Raw genomic sequence first — 9,369 nt, forward strand, 5'->3', positions numbered from 1 at the left:
CATAATAGCTGTCAGCACTCAAATTAATGCACGACTCAGATGAACTGTACAGCATGTGTGTAAGACTCTAATACAATTATAAAGTAATTATTTCATCACTAATAAATCTTTCAATGAGTAAAACCGGCTGTGTCTAAAGTATGATAGACTACACAACATTATGGTATTCTTTTCAAATTAATTTTTAAATTATTATCATTTTAAATTATTGTCCCTGGATCAGTAGGGTACTCTTGTAATAAAGTAGCAGTGGTTGGGACAGATTTTAAGTATCAAATCTGCCTAAAAAGATGCAATCTAATCCTGTTTACATGAAATAAGCCTGCTCCCGAGCAGGTTTAAGCTTACGGACCTGTTGCTATGACAGCAACTCCGGGATGAGCTTCGAAGAACCAAACAATCCAAGATCATGCCAAATCGTCAGCAATCAAATCCAGCTTACTGAGTTAGCAACGTACGAAGAACGGGCCTCAGGTTAGTTTCCCAGCATAAGTTGCCACAGTGACTGAGCTTGAGCTATGGTAAATTTGCTTTCTGAAACCAAATCAAGTGACAATAAGTCAGACTAACTGAAATAAGCCTGGCTTATTTGGTAAACTTGTTTTATGAAACAGCCGCTTTTGTTACAGAAGGCAACACAATCATGCTACGTACCTTTTGAACCGGCTTCGTTTTGGAAGCGCACCTTTTGATGCCTTGAAAGGCTGCCTACATAGATACCTCACCAGGTTTAGAAAAAAGAGCCACTGTTGACAGGTTGCTCAATTCTGTCTTGCAGATTACAGAACTGATGAGTCACTTGAGCAGTATGAAATGTCAAGTGTGTCAGTTTCAGGTTTTGATATGTGCTAACAGATATAACATAAGCAAGTGGATGAATGAGTGAATTGGACGCGTTCCTGTCTTTCCCTGTTGTTTTTGGATCCAGTTAGCTTAAACATCACAGTTATTGAGTGCTTCAGTCTAAATAGCTGTTCAAACGTATTTTAGTGTTTTGATGTATTAGCGCTTTTACTGAGGAAAGATTTGAAATTTCTTCCCAGTTGAAGCCGTAATCGTTTTTGAAGCGTTGAAACCTTTTAAAGAGACTAGATGTGCCATAAAATGGTTACAGCTAGTGCCAAGTTTATATCAAATGTTATGATATTTTGTTAAAGAGCAGCGGCTGCCATCTAAAGTGATCTCTATTCCCATCATCTATCAGTGGCTGATGATTACAGCATTCATCTCTTTGTGCTTCATTATGACGGTTTTGCCTAGATCTGTTTTGGGTTTTGTGATGTCTAGGATAGCTGGGCGAGAAAGAGACCGTAAAGCCACTCTGGAGCCCAGGGGAATAAAACTGAGGCTCATTATTTATCACCACACAACTGGGGCCAGTTGAGCTCGCTTTATGTTCTTTCATGCAACATCGCCATAGAGCAATGTCATGTTAAGACACAGGGACGGTCCCTCTGGAGTCGCCTCAGGTTAAGTGCCTTGATCAAGGGCAGGCTGGCTGAAGAATCGGCCTTAGCTGGCTTTGATTTCCAGCCCGGATCTTTAACTGCTAGGCTATACCAGAATAATGAAAGAGATGTTTTAATAGTTATGTGGATAAATGCAGGTCTCTCAAGCACTAAAATATATTTATTAGATGTAAAACATCGCCATAGAGCAATGTCATGTTAAGACACAGGGATGGTCCCTCTTGATCAAGGGCAGGCTGGCTGAAGAATCGGCCTTAGCTGGCTTTGATTTCCAGCCCGGATCTTTAACTGCTAGGCTATACCAGAATAATGAAAGAGATGTTTTAATAGTTATGTGGATAAATGCAGGTCTCTCAAGCACTAAAATATATTTGTGAGATGTAAATCTGTGTTTTTGTCCTAGCTACCTGTGAAAAGTGTGTTTAGTCGGTTGCTTTCTTTCCATTTATGTGGTGTCAAACTGGGTAGCCCCACCCATAGTAAGATATCATTGGTCCAAAATTATTTTGATCATAATTGAATATTTAAACCACAGTTATCTTAGTAGCTGTGAATGTCACATTGTGCCACATTTCTATGATCATATTAATGCTAATAATTCTAATATCTAATAGTATGTTAATATAACTAAACAAAAAAAATTATATATTTATTTATATATTTTCTCTAAATTCGTTTTTTATATGTATATTATATTTTTGTATAAATTTGTCTTATGTTTATCACATTTCACATTTTTGATAAAATGTATCAATACTATACATAATATTAGCTAAATAATGAATGTTATGTGTGAATAATTATATAAAATATGCATACATAATACCCTGTAGATAAATACAATTCCTGAGAATAATCCCCTTTGTTCACTCTCGCTCTCTTTCTCCCTCCGTCTCTTACAACATTTCTCTTAGAATATGGTTTCTTAATATTTACAGTACAGTAGGGCTGCACGATTAGGATGCGCATTTTGTTAGTAAAGCCGGTTCTGTAATCAGCAGCACACAACATATTTCATAGTATTTAAGCAGTGATAAAGGCATTGCATTATAAATATACTTTATTTTAATGAAAATAATAATAATAATAACTCAGATAAACCATATATTGTCAAAACCGTGTGTTTATTAGTCACGTTGAATCAATAAAAGCAGTTAAATCTTCTGTTTATCCAGATACCGCTATAGGCATTTCCTGGGTTTCTTCTGCGAGGCGTATTTGGAGTTTCAGCGCGAGAGCGCCCTCTGGCCTTTGGATGGAGATTTACTGCTGATCACAGAACCGTGCTTCACTGAAAGATACGCATGACAATCGCAGCTTCTGTCGAATCGCGATTTCGATTCCTTTTCGATTTATCGTGCAGCCCTACAGTACATTAGCTTATGGTATGTGTCCGCTTTAATAGCTTCAGAATTATAGTTAAAGCATTTCACACAATTATAGAAACACAGAACTGGACAAGTTTTAGTGGATGCTGAAGTTTCCCTGCACCCGTTTTAATAGATGTTGTATCTCTTTGACACCATTTTTAGTTTGTCTGTATGCTCTGTGAATAATGATCCTCTTCACCCCAGGGAGTTGAATTATTTTGGTGGTTGTCTCTGTATCTTTTGTTCATTATCACTTCCATTTTTTTTTTCATTGTAATTTCTCAGGGGCCAGCCATTGCTTTGAACTCATTTTTCCAACCATTGCTTTGATCTTTAAATCTATAGCTCTGATATGTTCCTACAGCCTTTGGTTTTGAAATGGCAGGTTCAAATTTTCCAAATCGAATTACTGAACCCCAAGGAGGAGTACACAAATATAGAAAGGTAGTGGGTAAATATTTGACAAAAAGTGCAAAAGAGACATCTACAGTGCAAACAAGGCTGCTCAAACTTCTTTTGGGTGTAGAGGATGGCAGAGGTGAATGAAGGCATCATGATCCATGTACTGTGTGATGGATCATTGAATGCTTGATAGAGCAGGCAGGTCTTTAGTCTAAACTTTGGAGAGTATATTGAGTGTTTAGCACTCACAGCAGTTTTTTTTAACATTAGGATTAATGTAGAAGAAGGCTTTTGCTGCTAAGTATTGTATTGGCACTCATAAAAAAAATTCATTTGTTTTCATTGGAGAGATCCTGTGATCCTAAAAGTTTATCACCATGGATTTTGACTATGCAACAAGACAACCATTCAGCAAAGTGTAAAGTTGTGTATTTGGAGACTATTCATTGGCTGTATATGGTTAAATATTGTAGATATCAATGAAGTTGAGTTCCTTTCGATTCACATCCAGCAAACTCTGTTCACACTTTCAGCCTGTTCTGATTCAGATTGTCATGTATTTTCTAACTGATTATACTAGTGATCATGAATCACTGTTCTTTTTATCCCAAAGAAGTGCAAAAGTGCTTCACTTGTTGTGGTTATTTTAATATTAAACTTAAAAATGAAACAATATATTGTGAAATATTATTACAATTTAAAATAGTTGTTTTAAATTGGAATACATTTTAAAATGTAATTTATTCCTGTGATGCAATGCTGATTTTCAGCCTCTATACTCCAGTCTTCAGTGTCACATGATCCTTCAGAAATCATTCTAATATGCTGATTTGCTGCTCAAGAAATGTTTATTATTGTAAGCAACACTGAAAACAGTGGTGTTGCTTAATATCTTTGTGGATATATATATTTTTTTCAGAATAAAAATGCAAACCCCAAACTTTTACATTTTTAACACTTTAAACACTTCTTTTCCTTTCTTTCAAGTACCTTTAGAGAAAATGTTGGCAAACTTTCCCTTCTTAGTTGTACATTGTTATAAATCATTGTTTCAGTACACCTACTGTTTAGGAATGATTAAGATATTTACTGTACACTGTTTCTTGCCATGTCTACATTTATCTTCTCTGCCTCCAGTGCTGTCATAACATATTGACTTTAGTACATTCTCAGTGTATAAGCCACAGGACAGAGGAACTACATTCTTTAATGATGGCCTAAGACAGAATTGGTTACACTCTACATGTTAGGAAGCACTGACAAGAGATTATGCTTGACTAAACAAGGCATATGTCTATGCAGTGTGTGTGTGAGCATTATAGCATTTCTTTAACCCCATTCTCTTTGCATTCAAAATATAGTTTGTCTCTCAGCATCAAAGATGAACTTGTGCTCATGAGAGAGGAACTTCAGAGAAACTGTCTCTGCTGTTTATTTCAGGATCACAGCTTGAACAACATAATTTAAAGCTTGCTCTAACCACCCAAACTTTTTAACAACACTGTGAAACGTCTGTGCAGTTTTTCATTCACTCAGGTGATTGTTGAATGTCTGATAGAATTCAGTTGACATCTGCAGTAATTTGTTTTTCTGTTGATGCAGGAATAGAGATATTTGAAAGGACTAGTCCAGTTGACATCACACAAATCTGTATTCATTTTTTATATATGTAAAAAAAAAAAATTATGCACATTTGTGTGATGTTGACTTGACTCTTCCCTTTCAAGACATCTTTGATAGACAGATAAGTAGTAACAATTCCAGCAGATTTTAGAAGCCTTTGTGCTCTTCTGCTTATAGCACCAGCTCGCAAAGCCGAATCAAAGGAGGAACACAAACCAGGCTGTGGATGATGCTGAAAGAGAGGCATTCTAATGACAATGAGCTGCCAGTGAAATGTAACTGTCCCATGCTGGCTGCCTCTGTCTGCTGAGAGGGTCGTTAAATGCAACTGGTACTGCTGCCGTTTTTTTCTCTCCCTTTCTCCCTCTCACGCTATCTCTACAGGGTGCTCGGTGGAGTGAAGTTAACAAGCTGTGCTCACAGACAGTGTACTGTACAAATGGTGGTGTGTGTGTGTGTGTGTGTGTGTGTGCATTTACAGGACACATGGGGCTCTGGTTGAGTCAGGCGCGTTTCAGCACAGCAGGTTCTGTGTCTCTGAAGACGTCAGATTAGGAGCTTCAGTCCAGGTGTGTTCTCATCACACGCAGCATCTGAATCCGACTTATCAAGAGCACCTTATTTCTCCAAAATGAAGTGTTCTCCAGCCATTCAGAGTGTTCACTTCATTAGGGGTAATGATTCTGTTTGCATTATTGGGAGAAAGTTTGATCGGACCAATTACTCCTGCTGTGGAGCGGCTGGAATAATAATGAGTAAGCGAGAAAGAGGAACAAGGGGATGAGGGAGGGAATGAAAGGATGTGCGGTTACAGAGTGAATGGGTGCGGTAAACAAGCACATATGCATGCAAACATAGAGCAAACAGCAGGTGAGCTCCCGAAAGACCTCATCTCATCGAGAACCGCAATCAATGCACCGATTGACTGAAGGCCAAATGCGCACACATGCACACTGCATAAGTGCGGCAAGCGAATGCATAATGCTGCTTATACTGTATTGTATTCTTTTTGATAGGATTCTGTGCTTGACACCTGCGATTATTAGTGTTGATTCTTTACACGAGGAAATGTGTTAAAGGGGTCATATATGGGCGTTAACTTGTATGACCTTAGGGTGAAATTTCATACTTGTTGATCTTCGAATGACTTTTTACATTTGTTAAAGCCTTCCATCTGGATTTAATTTACAACTAAATCTGCTTTCTCAGGGATATTTTTCCCATGATTGCACCCAGAATTGTCAAAGCATGTGATTAGACAAACAAGCTCAAGTGTCTTATTAAAGGGAGATGAAGCTCCTCAAGTCATTTTTCTCCCTCTGTAATAATAATGCTGCTGCTGAATGATTCCGAGTATGTGTTAAAAACCATAGCGCTGATGTCGATGAAGGATACTTGAGCCTTCCTGATGAATAAAATCAAAACAGAAAATTATTTGTCCAGGTAATCTAGGTCATTAGCCAGATATGAATGTGGCTCATCCAATCAGAATTTTGCACCTGATTTTTTTTTTCCTGAATGCTTGTCAGAGGCCTTTTATTTTGTAGCTTATCACTATAGCCTTATTGAGACATCTCTTAGCACAGATAGGCTTTTCCACTTACTTAGACATATCTTCTGTCCTGAAATCCTATCTCAACCATTTTGAGTAAAAAAAAAAAGAAAAGAAAAAAAAGATTGTACCTAATAACAGCAGTCCCACGCATCGGTCAGCTATCAGTGACTCTCTTGTCCTGTGTGGTTGAGAGCAGGAGGGTCATGGGAGTTATCTGCCCCTCTTCTAATGCTGCTGAAATACTGAGAGACAGAGCAGGTGGACACAAATGGAAACCAGTCAAATATCTTAGATGGCATGTGACAGGCAATGTCACGCCAGCCATTAGGATACAAATAAACAAATTTCAGCTGGGACTCAGGGAAGGTTGGAAGGCCCCAGAAGATTCGATCGTCCATCTACTTGTGTAATGATTTTCCTCAGAGATCTAATTTGGAGGCTGTGGCACACTGGACCGAACTGGTTTCTTTGGACGGGAGTGTCATGTCCTTTCTCAAGTGAAAATGACATCTATCTAGGAGTGTTGACGTCAAATGTTTGTGATTTGAAACGAGACCTCAGAGGACTGCTGCTCTTGAATACATAAAATATGGGTCAATAGAAACCAGATAAGTCTGTGTTTCTGCTTATAGATCATACAAGAGCTTGTATATGTTTTGTAAGGGGAACTCGATTGTGAGCTCTATATGAATTCTATATAGTTCTGAGTCTCTCACGTGATTATTAGAGCTTGAATGTGCAAAACGCACTACTATGATGCTAGGTTGTTGTGAGTGGTTGCCAAGGTGTTTTAGCATGGTTGCTAAGTGGTTGCTTCCTGTAAATATACAGGTATTTATATTATTTATTTATTTTTGGGTGCATCAGGTTAAAATAGTTATGTTATGTTATGTTATGCTATGCTATGTTATGTTAATAGATAAATAGCTGAATAGTTCATTATTATTTTAATAGTTTATTTTTCCAGAATATTATATTCATACTAATACTATTATATACATATTACTTAATTTTACCAGCGTTATGGGTTATTAATTTATATTAATGCATAAATATGTTTAAACGATGAGTGCCTGACTGTGCGGAACAACTGGTTACCATGATGTTGCTATACTTGTATAATGTCTTGTATAAACAGGCTAAATACACACTGGAAAAGGAGATCAGAGTGGCAAAGAGGAATTATTCTGAAAAAAATAAGGATTCAATTCTCTTCCAGTGCCTCCACACCAGTGTGGAAAAGTCTAAAAGAAATCACCAATTACAAGATACCATCCCCCAGCACTGCAGAGAATCAACAACTGGCAGACGATCTGAACGAGTTCTACTGCAGGTTTGAAAAAACACCCCACACCCGCCCTGAACACCTCTCCACACAACCATTCACACCTCCAGCAACCCCCCTCTCCCCCACACCTGCAATTCAGATCAGCGAAGACGAGGTGCGCCAGGTCTTCGGAAGCAGAAAAGGAAAAAAGCACACTTAAGACTGGTTTTGTGCTCCAGGGTCACATATTTGAATAAAATTCATATTGTAAAGTATGTTTCTTGCTGAATTTTATTCAAATGTGTTATATTACTTTATTAATTCATTGCAAATATTTGCTCTCTATTCCATTCACATTGGATTTAGCCTAAATGTAGGGCCTGTAAGATTGGAAAAGTTTTTACTTGCATCTAAAATACATTTTGAAACATATTTTGGTTTCACTGTTTACAACATTCATTGATTGATTGACTGACTGATTGATTCATTGATTGCTTTCATGGCGTTGTTTTTCTGATGCTTTTTGTGCCATAAGAAAGTAATAAATGCTTGGAATGACATGAGGGTGAAATCTTCTTTTAATCTAAATCGGATTAACATCCCTGCCCTTGTTAGAGCGGTACACCGCAATGTGTTTTCCCCCACATGGCAATAATCTGTCAAAAGTGCAACAGCTCACTTCATTACCATATGCTAATGGTCATCTCACACATCAAATCATTTGGTCCTCTCAGCCTGCCCTTTACTACAGACGGGCTCCTGAGGTATTTCTGGCCATTACTTAGCAGGAAGCCGCTATTTGCCTTCAAGAGAGTAGCACATAGCTGGGCTATGGTGAGAAGGGTCCAGTGGGGGCGAGATAAAGTCGGGTCAAAGCAGCCGACTGTCTCATTGGCGACGGGTGTCCCTGCAAAACTGCAGGAGCGATAGAGATAAGAGAAACGCTCTTTAGCACACCATCTGCAGGTCTGTATGATTGTGCCTTCCAGTGAATTAGATATGACAGCAACTTGAGGAGAAAAAAAGGGGCTTGGAAGACTTCAGATAAAAATGACGAAAGAAGGAAGGTTGAAGAATGAAAAGAAAAAGTCTAGGATGAAGAAAGAAGCAGGGATGGATTTTTAGGGCCATTGGGGCCCACACACACATTTACTACATTTACAGTAGGTACGGAAAGTATTCAGACCCCCTTAAATTTTTCACTCTTTGTTATATTGCAGCCATTTGCTAAAATCATTTAAGTTAATTTTTTTTCCTCATTAATGTACACACAGCACCCCATACTAAAGCTTGACCAGAAAAGGTCAATACTTGGCAAGAGGTGGCAGTCTCACTTACTGTCATAAGAAGGAAAAAAAAGTGTATATCATATATCAATTTACTGTTCGATTTCAAATATATTTCATATTATTTCTTATTTTAATATGTATTTTATGTATTTATATGCGTATGTATATATATGTAGAATTATTTTATGTATAAGTATATATATATATATATATATATTAAATTCATTATTAATATTACACTTTATGATGTAATTCAGTTTTCAAAACATTACAGGCAAAATATTATTGTTATTATTATTATTAATTAGTTGTGTGCCACTATAGGGACATCAATGCAGGACAAATCAAATGATTTTCAGATTTTACTGGTTCCCATTGAAATTACTGTTCCTTT

This window comes from Sinocyclocheilus rhinocerous, unplaced genomic scaffold (assembly GCF_001515625.1).
Source record: "Sinocyclocheilus rhinocerous isolate Xijiao unplaced genomic scaffold, SAMN03320098_v1.1 scaffold798, whole genome shotgun sequence".
In the NCBI taxonomy this organism is placed as follows: domain Eukaryota; kingdom Metazoa; phylum Chordata; class Actinopteri; order Cypriniformes; family Cyprinidae; genus Sinocyclocheilus; species Sinocyclocheilus rhinocerous.